At 44.3% G+C, this 22923-nt stretch overlaps 1 protein-coding gene across 1 annotated transcript in view; it reads left to right on the plus strand.

Annotated features, from left to right (window-relative positions):
* The first annotated feature begins 332 nt into the window (after positions 1-332).
* Positions 333-22923, plus strand: part of ELK3 (ETS transcription factor ELK3) — a 77493-nt gene continuing 54902 nt past the window's right edge. Inside the window, exon 1 of the mRNA XM_003906987.5 lies at positions 333-641. The gene's annotated coding sequence lies outside the window, so the exon portion shown is untranslated. The remainder of the gene's footprint in view (positions 642-22923) is intronic.

Raw genomic sequence — 22923 nt, forward strand, 5'->3', positions numbered from 1 at the left:
CCCCAACTCTTCATCCCGGCGGATGGGAAACAGCGAGTCCAGCCACCTCCCCACCTCGGGACGCCCCTCCCGGGCCAACTGCGCAGAGCACGACCCCGCCGTGGTGCCCCGCGCGCTCGACCCCCAGGGGGAGAGGTGAGGAGGGATCCCCGGCATCGGGGGAAGCTCGGCGGCTTCTGCGGGTTGCGGGCGGACCCCCCTCCCCGTGGGGAGGGGCTGCGGCCGCGCTGAGTCGCCGCGGGTCGGAGGCTCCTCCCCGGGGTGGCCGCGCAGGAAGCGGGGCGGGTGGGGGCGGTGCGGGGCGCGCGCGGGGCCGGGGCGGCGGGGGAGGCGCGGGCCTGGGCAGCCAACCCCAGCACTACGCAGCCGGGGCGCGCGGCGCGGGAGGCGGAAAAACCTGTTTACAGACTACCGCCTGAAATGTCTGATGAAGTGAGCCGGCTCGGCCTGACTGCTCAACTTCCTGCTCTCACACCAGAGGAAAAAAAAGAGGAGCGAGAGAAAGAAAAAAAGGGGGAAAAATCAGGATCTCATTACAAGAGCCACAGACCGTCTGCAGACGCCTGTCAGCATGGAAAGTCGGGGGCTTTCGCCCGGGTCCTCCTAGAAATTCCCCCCGAAGAAGACTCCCCTACATCTGGGTAGGTAGCAGGGCTTCTTCTGCCTGTTGCTCGGACACTTACAAAGTTTCTTTGGTGGAGTTTTCTTTTTTTCTTTCTTTTCTTGGGCGCGATGGGGGTGGGGCGGGGGGCGCCGCGGAGTGGGCTGCTGGCCGGGGTGGGGGTGGGGGTGCGTCCGCACGGGAGGGCCGGCCGCGGGGAGGGGGCGCCGGGGATGCTCCTGCGCCCGCGTCGCTGCCACCGCTGTAGCCCGAGCTCGCGCCGGGCCCGGGGCTGCGGGGACCCTGCGCCCGCGGCTCACCTCCCTGGGGCTGCGCTGCGAGCCCAGAGGAAGGGGCGCCGGGCGTACAACCCTGAGAGCTTGCCCAGGGCCCCGCTGCAGGCAGCGCGGGGAGCGGGGGAAGGCGAGACTTCGGGTCCCTGGGAAGAACCGTGGCCGGAGCAGGCAGAGTGCCTGGAGGCTGGACCACCGCTGACCTTCCAACTGGGACCTCAGTCAGGTTCCCCTCGAGTGGGCAAAGGGCACCGGTGCTCGGATCCAGGGAGGAAGACAGGGATGGAGAGGGCGGTGGAGGGCATGAGTCGCGAAGGTGTGGGGCTGGGGGCTGCGTCCACTCTCGCTTGGCAGGTGACCCCCGCCCAGGTCACCGCCCCAGGCGCACGCCCAGTCGGACATTTAAAAGCCGGCGTCTTTACTGGGCACGGTTTTGGAGAAGGACCGGGCAAGAAATGATCTTGGGGCTCCTTCCACGCTCCATCCCTCTTTACCTTCGAACTTATTGTTGGCCTGTGACGCTACTGTAACTTTTGGGGAGGAGGGATTAAGATTTTGGAGTAGTTAAAACGCAAAAATAAAAGGTCTCGGTTTTGTTATCTTTTCTGAACCGAATCATCCTAGGGACAAGCTGCAGTTAGGCGGCGGGTGGAGGTGGAAGCAAGAAATGTTATTTCAGAAACTGCAAAAGGGGCTTTTTAGAAAAAAAAAAAAAAAAAAAAAAACGAGTGTCGGGAGAGTTTCTGGCTTGTCTGGAAACGGCAAGACTAATTGCCATGCGCTTCCGCTTTGAAACTGGCAGCAGACAGCATCTTGAAAATGACTCACTAGAGGAGCTCACAAAGAAACTGTGGTTTGCTCCTTCTCAGGTTTATGTATTTGTGCCTTTTACAGTTTCCTTTGTAGTGTTCGAGGGGTCCCCCGCCCCCTCCCCGCCAGCCCCCTCCCACCCTCCCTCCTTTGAAAGGCCCTGGCCGGTCTTTAACTCCCCCCACCCCAGTCCTCCAGCCTGGGGGTGGCGGGGAAGGGGGAGGCTGAGTTGTTTTTGGAGTTGGCTGGGGAGAGGGTTAAAGGGATTCTGCTGCTGCAGGGGGAAAAAGTTCCTTGAATTTTCCACTGGCTGCTGCAGGAAGAGAGAGCCCCCTTAGTCATTGCTAAGTAATGTCTGCACACACACCAACTAATCTCATTAGGAGTTTCCGCTGCTCGGCACAGGAGGGGTTTTGTGCAGCCACTGTCAGCCTGGAAGCCCGGCGCTGGGGAACGAGACAAGTTACGGCTTTATTTACTTAGGGGTGCAGCAGCCCAACGAGCTTTTTCAGGACATGTCTTGAAAACTTTGAAGTCACTTTGGCCATTTTGGATTTCAGATTTGCAGGTTTTTTTTTTCCCGCGTGTGTCTGTGTGTTGAGGGGTAGGGGGAGAGAAGCAGCTCAACACACACCCATATTCTCCATCTGTGCTGTCTTTGGGGGTGGGAGGGGGTGGGGCATATTCCAGGCATCTATTCATGAGCTGAAATCCACTTGTGAGCCTTACAAAATACTGTCTGATCTCTTTTTCTTTCTCTCTCGCCATGGCACCCATTTATTTGGAAAAGGTCAGTTAGGAGTTTCAGTTTATGAGGATGATAAAATTACAAATTGTGTTAGGAGGGCACATGGGTCAGGCAGTTAAGGAGACTGTCCATAAGTGTTCTTAGAGTTTCCAGTAATGATCCTGCCTACAAACCCCTCTGAGTTTGAAAAGTGATGGTCTTTCTATACCAAATATAGCAAAGGCCTTCTGCTCTCTTAAAAAAAAAAAAAAAGTTTTAAAAAAAATGTAAATGTTGCCTAGAAATGTGTGGAATTACTAAAAAGGGTCAAAAGGAACCTGATTGGAACGATGGGGCCCCTTTATTGACAAAGACATGTTGCTTTTAAGGTGTTGGCAGTTCTTTTACGGTGGCAAAGTGTGTCCTAAAAACAGCCCAAACAGCCCAAACAGCCCGACTGGGGTATGAGTCAGTGGACATGAGTACAGGATGTCCCTAATGCTATGCCTGTCACAGAGTAGGTGCTCAATAAATTGTAGCATTGAAAGCTGTGAGTAGGCTAACAAAACTTATAACAGATAAGAAAAAAGACTTACAAGATCTCATATATTTTGCGTGAGAGTTCCTTAAGAATGGAGATTGTAAACTCTCCAGAGTACATTTCCTTTAAATAAAAAAGGAAGTATTTAGAATTCCTCCTTGTAAGTAATTATTTGGGACACATAGGTTCATTTATGTCAATGGTTCTCAAGAGTAATTTTACCTCCCGGGAGACGTTTGGCAATGTCTGGATACGTTTTTGGTTGTTATAACTAAGGAGGTGCACTGGCTTCTAGAGGGTAGAGGCCAGAGATGCTGCTAACCAGTCAACACTGCACAAGAAAGAATTTTTTGGCCCAACATTTCTATAGTGGATTGAGAAAAATCTTATTTAATGATGATGAAGATGATGAAAGCTCTTTAACACGCTTTCAGTCAACAAATAGGACATTGAAAAGTCATCAGCTCTACTTTTGGGGCCGCATACATAACATAGCATTCACGAATTTTCTCTTTCTCTTTTTGGTCAGTAACATGCAATAATAGAGTGACATACGGATGGTGACATTGTGATGGTGTACCCTTTATGTCCTGAATTAGGCCGTCTCTGAAACTCCGCAAGTATAGCATCTTCATGCACTTGGTACCAATGCTGTTAAGACCAGAATGGCAGTAGTCCAGATAGGGGAGAGCAGTGATTTGTCAGCTCCGTTTGAGTTTTGAAGTTACCTAAACATTTATTAAAGACCTCCTCTTTTTCTTGTATAAAACATTAAATAAGTCAAAAGTGCTAATATACAGTACATGTAACTCTGAGGTCATATATTAAAATTTGTAGTAACTTTTTGGAGCTTGAATCTTTTCCTGAAATTGGTCTTAAAGGACTTCCAGGCAGTGTATGTAAATTACAATATTCCCTTCTTAGCTGTCAGATATTGGATTTTGTGTGTTCTATGGTACCTAATTATATTCATATATCTGATTCAGAAGACCAATATGGTGCTGTGAAATGTTGCAAAACATGACCTGATGACAACCCAAAACATTTCATAGAAAACTATCCAAGAATGTGACTTCCTGGAATAGAGTCTTTTTTCACTGAGGGTGAGTTGCTGCTTACTAATTGTTAGTTTTGTTCCCTTCCAGTCCTAAGGAATGACTTAGTCATCTCCATGTTTCCCAGACCTGGACTTCTCATGAAACTTTATTTTTTTAATTGTTTATATTGCCAGGGCTGGCCTTGCCCTCCTGGGCTCAAGTGATCCTCCCACCTCAGCCTCCGCAGTAGCTGGGATTACAGGTGTGAACCACTGTACCAGCTGTCTCATTAAAGATTCAAAGAAATGGGCTGGCTGTCTATTCTGGCTTTGTTCTGGCTGTAGAGCCCAGATGACTGTTTTCTGACCCTTTCCTAAGGTTCTGTACATAAATATACAGGTGAGAGGGGAAGGGGACTCCATTTTTGTCAGATTTTCTTGTATGTTTCAGGCGAAAGTTTTTTATGTCTTAGTTATCTTTAATTTCTCTTTGCTTGTATAAATCGACTTTTAACACACTTTGAGACCATGCTAGCAAAATAGTATCTTCTAAAGGTTGGTTGTTTTTTTTTCTTGTTGTAAAAAATATTAATGTGAATTGCCTTACAAAGATACAGAAAACTGCAATGAAAAAAATAGACATCTCCCATAATTCCACTGTTTACATTTTGATGTGTAATTGTCCAGTTTTAAAAAAATGCATGTGTGTCTATGTATATCCACACATGCACATACCATTTTTAATTGAAAGCACACTGTACTTACTGTTTTATAACTTTTTTCACTTAACTATCACTTAACACATTTTAATAATTAGTACTGAGACTGAAATGATCACATAGAGCTTCTATTTATTGATCTAATAAATGTGTTGGCTCAACCATGGATTGCCATAATTTCTTCATGGACTCGTTCAGTGTTTTTTTGTCCTCTGTGGTTCAAGTAATGTTCTAAGAATGCTGCCCTCTTGAAAGACTGAGTTCCTATGTGCTGTGAAATTCTGGATTTTGATGAGTTTCTCTGTGATTTAAGGATGAGTCATGATTTGCAGTAGAATATCAAGATGTAGTAACAGGAAGTACAGGGCACTACACATCAAAATAGAATGTTAAATGATGAAAGAAGAGAAACCAGGTTAAACTGAAAATATACTTTGAAATTATCCAACTACGAAGGGAGAGGAAGGTGTCATTTGTACGCTTTAGTGACTCCTATTACTGTTTCATTTTCTATCAGTGGAGTGTCCAAACTTTGAAGTTGGTGTTTTAAATTGATTTTTAGCTCAAGATTACTGCTGTTCATAGCCACTTTGAATTAGGTCATTCAGCCTTTGGATTGAAACATGGCAGTGAGACCATGAAAACTCTAGTTTTGCCACTTATAGAGCAGCCCCAGTAAATAAAATTAGCTCTGTGTGTGTGTGTGTGTGTGTGTGTGCGCGCGCGCGCGCGCGCGCGTGTGTGTAACCTTCTGTGAAATTCTAAATGTCTTCCAAAATGGTAGATCACTCAGTCTTTTAAATAACTATTGTATGCAGAAATTCAACTCCCCATGGTTCCTGCCTGAAACCAAAATAAAAATGGCCTTTCATCCATTACTGGAGATTTACATACATGTCAGCATTTTTAAAATAAACTTTGAACTAGTCATTTCAATAAATTGTGATTTGGTTTGAATTCCCACTAGGAATAAAGTCATTGACTACTTTATTGCTATGTATTAATTTACATTTCCTGGAAAGTAATTACTACATTTTTCTAGGAATTATATAAGAGTACTTTATAACATGGCTGAGAAATTTACTTGTATATTTTTGAAGAAATTTAGATGATGTTATGTTACTGTATTCTAATTTGAATTAGACTGAAATGAATTTACTTGCACACTCTAAAACAAGGATCTAAAGCACATAGTAAGTATGCTTAAAGTTTCTATAACTAAGAACAATTTCTGAATATCCATGTGTAAAGTTTCTATGACTAAGAACAATTTCTGAATATCCATGTGTAATGTGGGAGTGATGAGATAGGTATAAAACACTTATCTGGATACCTTCTCTTTTTATTTTACTTTTTAAAATTGATATTTAATAAATACATATTTATGGGGTACATAGTGATTTTTTATATATGTATAATGTGTAGTAATTAGATCAAGGTAATTAGATCCATCATCTCAAATGTTTATGACTTATTTGTGTTGGGAACATTCATTATCTTCCTTGTAGCTAACTGGAACTGTATTATAGTCATCCTGCAGTGCTGTAGAACATGAGGACTTACTCCTCCTGTTGGAGACCTCCTCTTAAGACTGGTGAAGCTAGGGCCCCTGTACTCCAAGCAATAGAATAAAGAAAACGAGGCTCTTGGTATCTTCCCCTCTCTTTTTTCTTTAAGTTACAGTATGATTTACATATATTAAAATGCACAGATCTTAATGGCTATTGTATACATACATGTAACCCTGCTCAAAGAGACAATATTTCCATATACCCAAGTGTTTTTTGGCTTATGTATTTAGAGACAGAGCCTGGTTCCGTCACGCAGGCTGGAGTGCAGTGGCACTGTCATAGCTCAGTGCAGCCTCAAACTCCTGGGCTCAGGTGATCCTCCTGCCCCAGTCTCCCAAGCAGATAGGACTGCAGTTGTGCACCACCACACCTGGCTAATTTTTTTTTTTTTTTTGAGACAGTGTCTGGCTCTGTTGCCCAGGCTGGAGTGCAGTGGTGCGAGCTGGGCTCACTGCAACCTCCACCTCCTGAGTTTAAGCAGTTCTCATGCCTCAGCTTCCTGAGTAGCTGGTATTACAGTCACGTGCCACCATGCCTGGCTAATTTTTGTGTTTTTAGTAGAGACAGGGTTTTGCCATATTGGCCAGGTTGGTCCCAAACTCCTGGCCTCAAGTGATCTGCCTGCCTCAGCCTCCAAAGGGCTGGGATTATAGGAGTGAGCCTGGCCTCTGGCTAATTTTTTTATTTTTTGTGGAAATGGGGTCTCATTATCCCTGGCTATTTGCAAAATTCCATTATGGCAATTTCATGATTCTACCATATAGATTCTTAAACTTCAGAATACCTTGATAAAATATTGTGGTATTTTATTTAACCTGCTTGGTTAAAAATAAATCAGAATGTATAGATTTCCTCATCATACAGTAAAAGGAAAAAGAAAAATCCTTTCTACATTACCTAATATCCGCAAAAGATTTAACCAAAAGTAATATGTGTTACCTTAAGACTAATTGGGATGAGAGAATATTAGTTAATCTTCCCAGACCTCAGTTTCTTTAGCCTGATGGTAAAGTGGTTGAAGCAGAGGCTGCGTGCAGTGGCTCACATGTGTCATCCCAGCATTTTGGGAGGCTGAAGCAGGCAGATCACTTGAGCCCAGGAGTTTGAGACCAGCCTGGGCAACATAATGAGACCCCGTGTCTGCCAAAAATTAGCTGGATGTGGTGGCGCTTGCCAGTAGTCCCAGCTACCCGGGAGGTCAGGGCTGCAGTGAACCGTGATTGTGCCACTACACTCCAGCCTGGGTAACAGAGTAAAACCCTGTTTTTTGTTTTTTTTTTAAAAAGGGGGATTGAAGTGAAGAAGCTGAGATAATCCCTTTGAAGTCAGAAACCCTATTCGTGTACTACTATATTTAGAGGAAAGAACTTGAGTTCTTCTTCCAAGAGTTGTGAAAGTGTGATATGAATTTTTGCTGTCATTTCCAAATACCTAACTTACAGTCATATGCAGAAATGTAAACAGCTGTTTTGTGGTGGAAAAAGGGGCTCCCCATAAGTTTCCCCTTGAATTCCATTTTCGCCCCTTATTGAATAAGGAACACTCCAGTGGAAGGCCAATGTTAGCTGCCATGCTTCCTTTCCTCCTAGTCTTTTGAGGTTTGTAACAGGCAGCACTGATTTCTAATGACCCACAGCCACCTCATTCTTGGGGACATCACTGACTGTCTGAGTTGGGTGCTCTGTAGCACCAGATAAGAGTTTGGTCACCTGGTTAAATTCCTCCTCCTTCCTTCTGATAGTCTGAAAGTGCTGTCTGCCCCCACTGCTGTATCTTGAGGGTTTTCACATTCCCTTGCACCCCCTCTGATCCCTTCTCTCCCTAGGAGCTAGAACAATCCTTTCAAAACGCAGATCTGACCAGGTCACTCTTCTACTGAAAAATCTTCTAGTGGCATCAGCTTAGGATAAAGACGAAAACCCCTAACTCAAGCTGCAAGATGTGATTTGGGCCAGCCAAACTGGCTTTACCTCAGTTCCTCAAATGCTTAGGGTGCCCTCTGCCCTCTGTCCACTGGGTCTTTGTCAATGCTGACAGGGAATTTTCCCCTGACCCCTCAATTTTTCAGACTCCACGCCTAACCAATTTGTAGATGTCCTTTAGTTCACACTCAGCTCCACCATCTTTTCCTGGGGAAGCCTTTCCTGCCACCTAGAGTAGATCTCCCTTAGTCATCTGCTCCTGGCCTTCAGAGCCCTTACCACAAGCTTTTTTTTTTTTTTTTTTTTTTTTTGAGAGATGGAGTCTTGGTCTGTCACCCAGGCTGGAGTGTAGTGGCACCATCTTGGCTCACTGCAACCTCCGCCATGTGGGTTCAAGAGAGTCTCCTGTCTCAGCCTCCCAAGTAGCTGGAATTACAGGCTTGTGCCACCACACCTGGCTAATTTTTGTGTTTTTATTAGAGACAGGGTTTCGCCATGTTGGCCAGGCTGGTCTCGAACTCCTGACCTCAGGTAATCCGCCTGCCTTGGCCTCCCAAAGTGCTGGGATTACAAATGTGAGCCGCCATGCCTGGCCGCCACAGGCTTTATTTACAGGTTTCTTCATTACCCGAATTCTCTCTCTCCAAATTCTTGTCATTCAAACACAGGAACATGAGATGGAGTCTCGCTCTGTCACCCAGGCTGGAGTGCAGTGGCATGATCCCGGCTCACCGCAACCTCTGCCTCTTGGGGTCAAGTGATTCTTCTGCCTCAGCCTCCCAAGTAGCTGGGACTACAGGCACACGCTACCACGCCTGGCTACTTTTGGTATTTTTAGTAGAGATGGGGTTTCACCATACTGGCCAGGCTGGTCTCGAACTCCTGACCTTGTGATCCACCCGCCTTGGCCTCCCAAAGTGCTAGGATTATAGGCATGAGCCACTGTGCCTGGCCAGGAACTAGACAATTTTAGAGACATCTTTCTGAAGATAGGGCTGGTGCCCCTCATTGTTCATTAATGCTATTTTCTCCATAACCCAGAAACCAAATAGATGTGATAGCATGGCATCCCTCATGATCTGAAGTTACTGTCCGAAACTTTAGCCCCGTTTGGTTTGGATATTGGGGGATGCCTGCGCATGTCTGTGTCATGTGCTGCATGTCTGCGGTGCCATCAGTCTGTAAGCTCCCTCTGGGCCTGCTTCAGTTTTTCTCATCCTTTGTATTATCTCAGCACTTTATACAATACCTGGCACTCAATGAATTAAAAATAATCTGAAGCAGGGGTGTGTGTGTTGCGGGGAGCTTGTCAGTATAGCCCTACCTTGTTTTGCCCTTGGACTTGATAAAGCCCTTTGTTGCTATGGATATGTCCATCTCTTTCCTAGACAATGAGTTACTTGGATTAATAACAGGCAGATCTCTTGGTTATACCATAAAGACAGGCTGGGCGTGGTGGGTCACATCTGCAATCCCAGCGCTTTGGGAGGCTGAGGCGGGCAGGTTAGAAGTTCGATACCAGCCTGGCCAACATGGTGAAAACCCATCTCTACTAAAAATACAAAAACTAGCTGAGGGTTGTGGTGCACGCCTGTACTCCTAGCTACTTGGGAGGCTGAGGCAGGAGAATCGCTTGAACCTGGGAGGTGAAGCTTGCAGTGAGCCGAGATTGTGCCGTTACACTCCAGCGTGGGCAACAGAGTGAGATTATGTCTCCAAAAGAAAACTCATAAAGACAGCCAAAAAGCTCCTCTATGCCACTTCCCATACTTTTTGTTTAGACTTGCAAGAAAAGTAGATGTATAGAAATGAGGTTAATTCGTTAGTATCCTGGAGGACAAGGTTTGGCCCTATTGTTGATATCAATACTGAGAGTGGTCGGTTAACAGTAATTTATGGGATAGGATATATGGAAAGACTGTCAGTGTAAAGTTTTTTTAATATAGAATTAATCGTTGTAGAGCAACCATCATTAGTCCTTTATTAAAGACTTCACTTGATCAAGTTTTCGTAGTTCCCTTGGATAACCAGTTTTTAATCCTGTAAGATCCACAGTTAAAGGTCCTTCTTTACTTACACTAAAACCTGTGTGTGTAGCTTCCATCTGTACCTTTTTGAAATTAATGATGTTTCTGATTGAGTTTGGAAATAACGAAAGATTCTGCTTATCTGATTATGAAGACTTGAATGACTAAATACCTAAACTGTTTTTGGTGGAAGAGGACTAGGTCTCCTAATACATTTCAGCTGGGTTTTGCCAAGGAGCAATTTGTTGATAGTCAAACCTTGATTAAGCAGAATGTATGATTAAGGAGATTTTTCTCCTTGCACTTAATTGTCAGAATAGAGAAATTACATCAACAACAACAACAGCAGCAGCAACATCAAAATAAGCCCGAAATCTATTCTGGGGTAACTGCAGGAATCAACAGTAGGAGTTCTCCTCTGCGTGCACCTGTAGGTTGTTGTCATCCTCAGGGTTAATGATCCTGAGGCTCAGGAAGATCATACTATTCTATTACGCAAGAAAAGGAGGTGTAAATGTTAGAATGATTCCCTAACACTAAAAGTGAAGAATATTTCTCTGGTTAATGCTCATTGAGCTGGAAATGTCACTTCCCCTCTTCGTCCCCTTACTGGAGTTTGGAAGGCTGGCCTTTAGAGGCTCAGATGCATATCCTTGTTGGAGTTGATTCACAGATGAAAGGCCTACGCCCTGGAAGGTGAGGAGTATGTACGCGCCTTTAGAGATGTAGGCTGCAAGAGGGAGGTCTGCTTCTGAGAGAATGGGACAATAGGTGACTTCAGTTGGTGCTGCTCCTCTTTGCAGAGTCACTTCCATGTAGGATGGAAGCCCTGGTTCTGTGCAGAGGGTAGGAGCATAAGTGAATGTTTACTAACCGTCTCCACCCTTGAAGAATCATTGTTTCCCAATGAGAGGTCAGGAGAGAACCTGGATTTATTACAGAATTTGCAGGAAAGAAGAAAGCATAGATTCCTGATCATCTCAGCACATCCCATTATGAACATACAGAGAAGGGACCAAACCATTTAGTATTATCTTTAGGACTGTGTGTGAGGTGCAGTACCTCAGTTTCCTTGTATGATCTTGAAACCCTCTGGCAATTAGAATTCATGAGCATTGGGAGGGTATTTATTTCTGCTAACATTTATGTACGTTTTTTTCAAGCCCCAGCTACTGATCATTTAGACCAGAGGGCATTGGATGGTTTCTTTTCTTTTTTTCTTTTAGAGACAGCATCTTGCTCTGTCACCCAGGCCAGAGTGCAGTGGTGCAATCATAGCCCACGGCAGCCTCAAACTCCTGGGCTCAAGTGATCTTCCCACCTCAGCCTCCCCTGGGTAATCCACTGGGATTACAGGCTTGAGCCACTACACCCAGCCCTTCTTTTCTTTTTTGAAAAAGCAGTTTAGCACAAATGTCTCGAAATGCTCCAAGTGACGCCCGAGTGAGGGTTAGAACTGATTAAACTCTGGGCAGAGAGATGTTGTCGTATCTTTGCTGCCTGCATAGCCCAGTGTAAAATGCCCATAGATGGACTGACTTCATCTTAGATAGTTGAGGCAAAAACAGAAGAGCCCGTCAGCCACTCGGCGTTTCTGCCCTCACTTAATTCACCCCTTTAGTTGCTGTACCGTTAATTCTCAATGCTGCATTGGTGACAAATGAAGTCATCTGAAGAGTGTTAAAGTCTTCTTAAAGTGTATTACTTTAATGACAAAACTATATGCTGTTTGAAGACATCTTGAATCAGATGACTCAAGTGTACTGTGAATTTTCAAAGGACTGGGGCTCACAGCTCTCAGATAAGCTCGTTGTCCTGCTTTGATTTCAATCAGAGCTGAACCACAAGAGCGACATCTTCCTTCAGCCTCTGCCACATCCTTTGTGTGTTTTTTTTAAACCTAAATATTAAAGCCTAGTAGTTTGTCTTTCAGAAAGGAGAAACTTTTAGACCTTGATGGAGAAAATCAGACATGCACCAAATGATTCAAGTGTTTTACCTAATGAAAGGGCAATTTATTTTCTTTCTTGCTTTCTTTCTTTTCTTTCTTTTCTTTTCTTTCTTTCTTTCTCTTTTTTTTTGAGATGGAGTCTCACTCCATTGCCCAGGCTGGAGTGCAGTGGCGTGATCTCAGCTCACCAAAACCTCCGCCTCCCAGGTTAAAGCGATTCTCCTGCCTAAGCCTCCTGAGCAGCTGGGACTATAGGTGTGTGCCACCATGCCAGGCTAACTTTTGTATTTTTAGTAGAGACAGGGTTTCACCATGTTGACCAGGCTGGTCTCGAACTCCTCACCTCGTGATCTGCCAACCTTGGCCTCCCAAAGTACAGGGATGACAGGCGTGAGCCACGATTTTCTTTCACAAGGGAAAAAAAGATCCTCTAAAGCAGGATCTGGCTGTGATTTTGTACAGTTAATATATTCACGCTGAAGAGTTATTGGAAGAGCAGATAGAGTAATAAGTTGTGTGTGACATTTCAAAAAGGGACTGCCCAAGCCAGTGGATGGTAGATGCCCGCGTGGGAATTAAGGGCAGCGAGGATGCTTTGGGGTACAGATTGATGTTTGATGCTAATGCCCACCAATAGCCAGTCTCTTCCATCAGATGCTTTTGGTGGTCTTTGCCTAACACCATTCCCTGGACATGAATGAATGAACGGTTGGTCTGCCCCTCAGTGACAGTTTTAATGTTATTTTCCTCATTTATTCAGTGCATCTTGACGGTTAATTTAAAAATCTGTTTAAATGTGAGGCATTATGAGAAGACTATTAAGTTTTGAAATCAGTCACTGTCTTATTTTTGCAAGTTTTGGAAATAACAGTACCCACCAGGAACACCAAGCTGTTTTAAAGTGTGTTCCACTTACAGTTGTTTGTCTACAAGTCGGGCTTGGTTTAAACAGACAGTGAATGAGAGGTGAGAGCGCTGTGCCTGCACTTTTACCTTAACACCACTATATTTTTACTTCCTGTTAAAAACAATTTTATTAGAGGTCCTATATACTTAGGTGTCCTCTGCATTTGGCACCATAACCATCATACGCAGCTTGACTTGATGTCCGTTGTACAAAAATGTGAGCAAGACATATGCATATGGGGAGGGTAAAGCTATTAAAGGGCTAGTGACTACCTTCGTGACTTCAGACGCAGCTGAAATCCCCACACATGTCCACCACATGAGCAGGTGATGATATTTTGAAGACTGCAGAGTCACTGTTTTTTATAGTTCTCTTCCAAAGCGAATGTATTACCATACCAGATTTATGTATAAATGTTTATGCCTGGAATTTGCATTTCCTAAACCATGAAAGCGTTTTGTTGAGAAGAGCACGAAGGAAAAACAGTGAAACTAACCGGTTCCTTGCTTCAGGAACCACCTCTGTAAGGTAGTTCTTTGTGCTTCTCAAAAACCTCTAAAGATGTTGATGGTGATCCCTCGGTCATAAATACCAGCAACTCATAACCATTTTGCAAGAATACTATATAGAGTAGGACCAAAGACTGGGTCATGTCAGTATTAGCCAACTAAACCCTGACATGTTTTGGCAAATGTTAAACTTCAGAAAAAGAAAGAAAAGATGTATATACTACAATGAACCCTTTGCATAATAAATTATCAGCAATTCAAATATGTTACGCTGTAAAGTGTTAATGCTGATCATATACTCTAAACAGTGTCTAGCTCAGCCAACTGTTATCCTTTGCCATATCTGTGTACCATTTAAAAGAGGGATTAAAAATGGTTTCAGTGGATTTACTCTAGAAAGGGAGAAAGGTTAACTTTTCCAGGTAGGCTGATGTTAAAGGGCAGTTTTTTTTTTTGTTTTTTTGTTTTTTTTTGAGACAGAGTCTCGCTTTGTTGCCAGGTTAGAGTGCAGTGGCGTGATCTTGGCTCACTGTAACCTCCACCTCCCAGCTTCAAGCGATTCTCCTGCCTCAGCCTCCTAGTAGTTGGGATTATAGGCGCCCGCCACCACTCCCGCCTAAGTTTTGTATTTTCAATAGAGACGGGGTTTCGCCATGTTGACCAGGCTGGTCTCGAACTCCTGACCTCAGGTGATCCACCCACCTCGGCCTCCCAAATTGCTGGGATTACAGGCGTGAGCCACCGCGCCCAGCCAGAGGGCAATTTTTTTTAGTGACTTAACCATCCAGAAATGATTGAGTTTACTTTGTCATTTTAAGTTCTATAGAGAAGACAACAAAGTTCCCAATTTTCCCGAGAAGAGCGTGCAATGGCGCCTCTGCTCCAGGCCACTGCCAGGGCTTTCTGTGAAGGGGCTGGAAGGGAGAGGGTCAAGGGTTCTTGTTGCTTCATCCAGTTCCCAAGAAAATTATAGCCTGATGGGTCATGCATTGTGAGAAGCAGGCACTGGTGAAGAGAGACGAGTTTTGATGGAGGCAGTAAATTAAGTGCAACCAGATTTAAATGACCTCCGAGGAGGCTATGAGATGCACTGTGGCCTTGGTAGGTCAGGGGAGCCAAAGTCATGCTCACACCGGAGGGAGTTTTGCAGGGACTGGAGAAAGGAGCTGTGAGGGGAGGAAGAGGCTCTGCAACTCTCTCCAGGACAGAACCAGGGAGGTAGAATGGCTGTGCAGATGTTGGAGGTGGCTCGGGCCAGGTGCAGCTGGGCCAGGGTAAGGGGAAGGTGCACAGATGGTTGGGCACCCCTCTGCCAGGAAACACTCATTGCTGCATCAGGACTGGGGTGCCCAGCACAGCTGTGCAGACTTCCCGGTTCCCAGGATCCCTTGGGGATCCTTCTGAGAGGAAGGGGTGATGTCACAGCCCACACCTGACCCCACCTGGGACCCCTTCCTCCCCAGGGGTGCACCATCCTTCCTGACCCTGCCGTGGCACGGTGTGTGTGCACACGTGCAAAACACAGGGCAGACGTGATGTTAAAGGCTGTTTGTAAGCACAACAGATTGCAGGTTGCCATCGATGCAAAAAGAGTGGTGTCCAGAGTTTGAGTGAGGAGTTAACACATGAGATTTTCTTTTATTAAACATATTTTATCTTGCCTTTTTTTTTTTTGTAATGTTTCCACTGGGTGGTGCTGCAGGAATTCCTACCTTTTGCCTTGGATCTACCCTTCCCAGAAAGACGCCTCTAAAGCATAATAGGAGGAAGTCCTGATTTAGAAAGATTTTACAGTTTCAACACAATAGAAGAGTTTGGAGGATGCTCTGGCAGGAAATGTTTCAGTTTCTGGATGTGGAAAAACCGCCATCATTTTGTATCCATGCAAAAATGTTCTCATTGCACTGGGTAAATAATTTCGACTTTCATCAGCTTCTTCTTTAGCACAGAAAAGCTTTCAAGTTTATCAGAAAGATTAGGGTTTCATTCTAGTGGAAGTGGTCTGTAAGATTTCCTTTATTTTGATTTTTGTAAAGCCATCTTTAAGTAAATAAACATTTTCTTACATTGACAACCATAGATTTAAGAAAATACTTCTGTCAAAGCTGTCTTTAAAGCTGAATACATTGTTCCACCCTTATTTTAAAGATCATTTATACAATGTATTGATCAAAAGGATTATATATTTTTACTTTCAAATACTTTTAAGACGTCTTTTAGTTTGATAGCAGATAAAGGAGAGAAATGAGACTGACTTTGCCTCTTCTACAGAGAAAGTTGAAATACAGAAGTTAACATCCCTGCTGTAGCTCACATGACTCTTCTCCTTTTTTTTTTTTTCCTACCTTTGACCAAGGCACAGAAGATCGGACAACTTTTTAAGGTCTTGGCTGCAATGAGAATTTGTATATTTTGACCTCCAGCTTTTTTCTCTTGTGTGCAGGATTGAATCGTATTGATATTCATAGTACAGACATTTGCATAAAAGATTTTCCATTCAAGCGAAGGCCTCTGAAACATAAGAATCAAAAGTAGTATGGGGGTCGGGGGGCCAGATGCTCACTGGGGATTAGGGAGCTCATTAATTTAAAGCTCGAACTGAAAGATCGCAAAATCTTAGTATCACTGACGGCGGAACAGCCTGGTTTTTTCAGGACATGTTGTGTCCTCCATGAAATCCTGAACACTGCTTTCTTAGACCCTGAAACAGGGCTTCCCTAGAGGTGTTTCTTTGTAAAGGAAAGTTTTGGAGGCCCTGCTGGGTGCTAGGGACCTTGCCAGATACTGTCATGCACAGGTCCCTGGGATTCCAGCCTATCCCTATTCACACTTGAAGTGCTTCTCATGATTCGTTTCGTGATGTGAGGTGCATGTGTGTTTGGGGCCCCTCTCGGGCCAGGCTAGCTCACTTCTGTTTCCTCTGACTTTCATCCTGTTCCATCGTCCTGCACACACACACAGCAAGTGGGAGGTCCAGGAGGCACCGACTTCCAGAACACAGAGCTTCTCAACGTCCCGCTTGTATCAAGAGTCACCCTTGCTTAATATTTAGTGTTGGGTGAACCTGGAACCTATTTAAACCATGATACAGATCTTTGAAAGGAGGGCAGTGGTTCACAAAATGGTGGATGGGGTGCATTCAAAGATTCTTTCTTGAAACAGAACCCAACTGGTGCAGCTGGAGACGCAGATGAGGCAACACCAGCAATGAACAAGGAAATGTCCTGATTTGATTCCTAGTGGGAATGTATTTCCCACAAATTACAATGAGACGTTTCCCTTAGCAGCAGTGAAGTGTGCATATGAGAAATGAAGCCTCTACTGGGGGCATATGTGCGTTGATTAAGAACCTGGACTTTGGAACCAGATGCCCCTGGATATGAGGCTCTGTTGGCCCATTTTACCTGTGTGGCCATGAGCGTCTTATTTTACCTTTCGAAGTCATAGTTCCTCATGGGCATAGCCAACTGAGAGTATTAAATTTAGACAGCATGTATGAAGCCCTCAGCACAATGCCTGGTACATAGTAAGTGTGGTCATCAGATTTAATTGGACTAAAAAGAAAAGCTCCTATTTAATGAAGTAATGGATTTCTTTAGCTGTGAGCGCTGTTCTTGAGAATTCCATGGGATCACAGTATTGCTGGTGGTGGAGGATATATTAATAGCTAACGTTTTCTTAGAACACTGTTCTTAATTTGAAATTTATAAGTTAGTTTTATAAATCCTGGTGAAATTATGTATATTTTGTATAAATATATCTTTTTCCTAGAGAATTTTAGATTCTCAAAAAGGTCCATGGACCAAATATGTGAAGAGGAAACTGCCCTGGGGATGTGATTGTGTGTGTGTGTGTGTGTGTGTGTGTGTGTGTGTGTGAGATCAGTTTTATGTATGTGAATATATTTTAGGTTGAATATATGAGATTGCTGGTATTTGACTAGTTTTGATCTACAAAAACAATAATTTCTTATAGTTCAACTTAGTAGTTGTGATATTATGAAACAACTTGAAATATATCACGATGTGATATTTATAATGAAACATGATTGTAGCTTATTTTTGTATGTTATTTATCAAAACCCAGCAAGTTAAAATTCATGAGGCAGCCTTGGACCACTCGTAATCATATTTACCTAAAATAACTTGTGCTTTTCCATTGACCTTAATCACAGGAAATACAGAATAAAAACTTTTGCTGTGTCCAGTATTATGAAATAATCTTTAATTTTCATTGTGGATTTATTAATAGCTTTATTACATCTAATGAATCACTTCTCTGATCCAAATGACTACTATTTAGGAGAATCTGCTTAGCATTTTTTCCCTGTTGAATTCACAGGGTTAATTATTTTGGGGAGGAACAAAAATTCTGAGTTTTCTTGGGCGATAAGAACCTCAGTGTTGTTTCAGAAGGCAGAGTTGGGCTGCAGTGCTGAAGGTTAAAACAGAGCTAAAACACAAGACAAAATGAAACCAGAGCTGCAGTGACAAAGTGGGACAGATGTAGGAGGCCAGGTTTCCTGTGGCCCATTTTCCAGTTTCCTGCCTGCAACCTGCAGAAGAGGAAGCTGAACGTTACCAAGTATGAGAACTGTGGGACGTGCTTCAAGCCAGAATTAAGAGAATGCAAACAACACAGGCAACAAAAACAATTGCAAAGAAAGTGAATGTTCAGGTTTTAGTCCAAAAATGTCTGGGAAGGAACAGCCCATCTGTTTAAAGAAAAAGCATTGTCAGCAGAGCCTGTCCTTCCATGTGAGACTCTAAGGGGGCCTAGGGACTATCGCAGGTTGTAGGAACCTCTGGTTTTTATAGCCCCACTCATCTTTCAAGACATGGTCTGCTGTTTTAATACAGTGGGTTACCTGAAAAGATTTTCCCTGCAGTTCCCAGGACTTCTAAATCTGTTTCCTGGGGATGTTGATATAGGGGGAGGTGGATGTGGTTAACCAAGCAGCTCTCATGAACGACAGCCTCAATTTGGGAAGGCCGGGTGACCAGTTGGCTGCTTTGATCTAGGAGGCTTATGTTCCTTTAACCACCCAATAAAATTTTTGTCTGATGTTTTCAAAGAAGAGATTAAATGAAGACGTGTGTGTGTTGAAGACTACACAGTGCACACTCTGTGTTGCTACCTGGTGAGCCACGCGGCGGGATACAGGACTCAAGACAGTGAAGACGACACTGGAGAAGGGAGGGAGTTCATCTTTCTCCCGGGGGTCAGGGAGGGGGAAGCAAAATACAATTATTTTGTCTAGGCTTGTTAGCTCATTTTGGAAGAGTCTGTGAAGTCAGATCTTACAATACCCATCTTAGAGAAATTGAGATCCAAAGAAATTGTGATTCATTACACACCTTTTTTATTGAGTACCTATTGTTTGTCAGGGGCTGTGCTGGAAGTGCTGGGTAATGCAAGTGAAATTATGGCTAAAAATAAATAGCTGTTTATGTATTGTGGAAGGCTTCATATAAGGCATATATGAAGGGGGCATAGAAACCTTGTTGAAGGTTTAAAACATAGATACGCCTTTGGCGCGGTGCCATGCTTTTTCCACACACCATCTCATTTAAATTGCCTTGCTACTTTGTGGTACAGAGAAATAGGGTGTGCTTCTGGGACAACCAGTTATTTCTTTACCCTGCAGATTGACCACCTCTTCTTCTCTAAGCCCAGAAAGAACAAACTCTGTACCAGGCATCTTACGAAGTTTTGGAATGTTAAGTTAGGGATCAAGAGGTACCCACAGGAGGCAGCCTCAGATGGAAATAGGCCCTTTTCTGTCTTAGTGTGGACCCACTCTGAGAATGTAGGATAACATGGGGCTGGATTGTATGGTGGTGGGGTGGGGTGCGGTGAATTATGTGGGAGGAAGTAGAATGGTTGTAAGCCATTTTCTCAGCCGGAGTTAACGAAGCCATCATTTACTTTTCCAAAGAAAACTCACCCATATAAAAGTCACTGACAAACCAATTGAGTTACTTCTAATTTAGCCAGAGACGGCATAGTTTCAGAAGGAAAGAGGGGTAATTTACACACAGTAAATTGCATATGTTGTTATTTCAGTGGTTGTCAGTGATTTCATCTGAAAAATCTCTCTCTCTCTCTTTTTTTTTCAGACAGGTTCCCACTGTGTTGCCCAGGCTGGAGTGCAGCGATGCGATCACGGCCCACTGTAGCCTCAAACTCCTGGGCTTCAGTGATCCTCCTGCCTCAGCTCCCCAAGTAGCTGGGACTACAGGTGTGTGTACCTGATTAGACTACCACATCCAGCTAATTTTTGTATTTTTTGTAGGGATGGGGTCTCACCATGTTGCCCAGGCTGGTCTTGAACTCCTAGGCACAAACTGTCCTCCCTCCTCGGTCTCCCAAAGTGCTGGGATTACAGGCATGTAATCCATTCATTAAAAACCCAGTAATCCTTGCATTGTGCTAGATATAACATGTACAGGCATGTAATCCCAGCAGTCTTTCTCTTTCCCAAGATGGAAGAGTTATTTTTTATTTATTTATTTTTTTTGAGACGGAGTCTTGCTCTGTCGCCCAGGCTGGAGTGCAGTGGCGCGATCTCGGCTCACTGCAAGCTCCGCCTCCCGGGCTTACGCCATTCTCCTGCCTCAGCCTCCCGAGTAGCTGGGACCACAGGTGCCCGCCACCTCGCCCGGCTAGTTTTTTGTATTTTTTAGTAGAGACGGGGTTTCACCGTGTTCGCCAGGATGGTCTCGATCTCCTGACCTCGTGATCCGCCCGTCTCGGCCTCCCAAAGTGCTGGGATTACAGGCTTGAGCCACCGCGCCCAGCCGATGGAAGAGTTATTTAAAAAACATTGCAGACTGGGCCGGGCGCGGTGGCTTATGCTTGTAATCCCAGCACTTTGGGAGGCTAAGGCGGACGGATCACCTGAGGTCAGGAGTTTGAGACCACCCAGGCCAACATGGTGAAACCCTGTGTCTACTAAAAATACCAAAATGGGCTGGATGCAGTGGCGCACTCCTGTAATCCCAGCTACTCAGGAGGCTGAGGCACGAGAATCACTTGAACCTGGGAGGCGGAGCTTGCAGTGAGCTGAGATCACACCACTGTGCTCCAGCCTGGGCAACAGAGCAAGACTCCGTCTCAAAAAAAAAAAAAAAAACTCCATAAAACAACAAAAACCACTGCAGACTGTAAAGGGTAAATAAATAGGTGAGCAATACCTACTTTTGTTTACCCTTTTTAAAATGGACAATTTGTAGATATTCACAGAAGACAAATACTTTTTAATAAATGAAAAGCTTGGGAGACATGAAGTTGGCCTCATCCCTTTTTTATACACAATGATAATGATTAAAATAATTTAAATGTCCTTTGAAAATAAAATTTAATAGTCTTCCAACTCACAGAAATAATAAAAAAGACTTCAGAACTTGTATAAGTTGGTTTTTTCCCCCAAATATTATCCTTATTTACTTAATACCTATACTACTCTGTGCTGAGTTATTGCAGATCCCCAATAATATAAAATGTTGTCTTCCAGTTCTTTGACTAAAGTACAGGGTTCATTTTCTATAATGAAATGGCTTCTACCCTTTGTCTTAGACAATGATAACATCATGACATGGAAACGCATAGCAGATACTGGCAGAGGAGTTGAACCCACCAGAATTTTCCAGAAAAAGTGTTCAAATCCATCTTCATTTCTCTAACCATGCAAAGCTTAACAAACGAAAAAAGACGTGTACCTCATGAGCACCTACTTTGTTTATTCCTTACCCAGAAGTTTTTCTCCTTTTCTTGGGCTCTTATTGCCTTTTTTTTTTTTTTTAATTGCCTTGTTTCTTTAGTTCCCACCACATAGAAACTTAAGAAAATCAAAGCTAATTCTGCCCCTTCAACTCCCACCTCAGTAAAAATGAAACAAGGAACATGCAAAGGGAAGTGTTAGGTTGCCATCAGTAGAAAGAAGAACAAATAAGTGGGCATTTCGACTTCTAAGAATGGAGGCAAAAACCTCATACTTTGCATAAGGAGTCTGTGCGGCTCCTACTCACATTAAGACGTCTGGCGCCACCTTGTGGCCGACAGGAAGGAGCTCAGTCTCCAAGAACAGGCCAGTAGCTTTGGGGGACAGAGGCAGAGGAGCTGGGACACCTGAAGCTGGGATCGTGTCATGTGACCTGACAGCTCTCACGTAGGCGGAGGCGGGCACGGCGTAATGAGAATGATCATTATTTCTGTCAATAGCGTCTTTCTCTTTGAGGCTCCGTCGGATTAAAGAATGAATCAAAGTTAAAAAAAAAATTGGAAAGACTAAAGAGGGACATAAAACTTTTTTTTTTTTTTAAAGAGAGAAGGTCTTGCTCTGTCACCCAGGCTGGAGTGCAGTGGCGCAATCACAGCTTGCTGCAGCCTCTACTTCCCAGGCTTAGGCAATCCTCTCACCTCAGCCTCTAGAGTAGCTGGGTGGACAGGCGCGCACCACCACACGCAGCTAAGTTTTGTATTTTTTGTAGAGATGGGGTCTCACTCTTGCTCAGGCTGGTCTCGAATTCCTGGGCTCAAGCAATCCACCCACCTCGGCCTCTCAAAGTGCAGGGATTACAGGCGTGAGCTACCACGCGTGGCCTCCAAACTATTTTCATAAGTGCATTCTTTAAGTGCAAAAAGCTGAAAACAGAATAAGGGCAGAAAATAATCACTCAGAGTCTGCAAAAATGTCCCTCCCCTCTGTGCCAGAGGTCAAGCGCTTTACTCTCGGCCCTCCACGCCTCTCTACTCTGTGTCTTTTGCCCTGACTGGCCCGTGAATGTCCTCCTGTGGGCCCTATCTCAACGGCCATGAGCAGTGTCATCATCATCCCTTGGCTTGTCATTTAGAACATTTCTCTTTTTTCCCTCTTTGACCCAACAACTATCCGTTCCTGCTCCACAGAAGCCACATAGATGGGAGCAGAGTGTCCCCCAGGGAAGGTGAGAGCCCCAAGGACCCTCTTTCCTGAGGTCACACAGCCTGGAGGCCTCAGGGTCAGCATTTAAACCAGTGTTTCTTAAGCTGGAGTCAGAGAATCTGTACTCCGGGATCTGAGTTTTCTGCAAGCATTTAGATTTTTTGTGCTTTCATATTTGATGATAGACTACAAAACAGAAGCATACTCCAAGTCACCTTATAAACCACAGTCGCCATGTGGCTGAAGAGTCTCCTGGATTTCAGTGCCTGTGTGGGGCTCATTGCCTCCTGGACGAAGAGCCCAGGTGGATGCAGTAGCTACATAATGCCTTCCAGCCTGGTGAAGGCCACGTGACTCCACTGCCAGCTCTGTTAAGAGGAGTC

Source organism: Papio anubis, chromosome 9, assembly GCF_008728515.1.
Source record: "Papio anubis isolate 15944 chromosome 9, Panubis1.0, whole genome shotgun sequence".
NCBI lineage: Eukaryota > Metazoa > Chordata > Mammalia > Primates > Cercopithecidae > Papio > Papio anubis.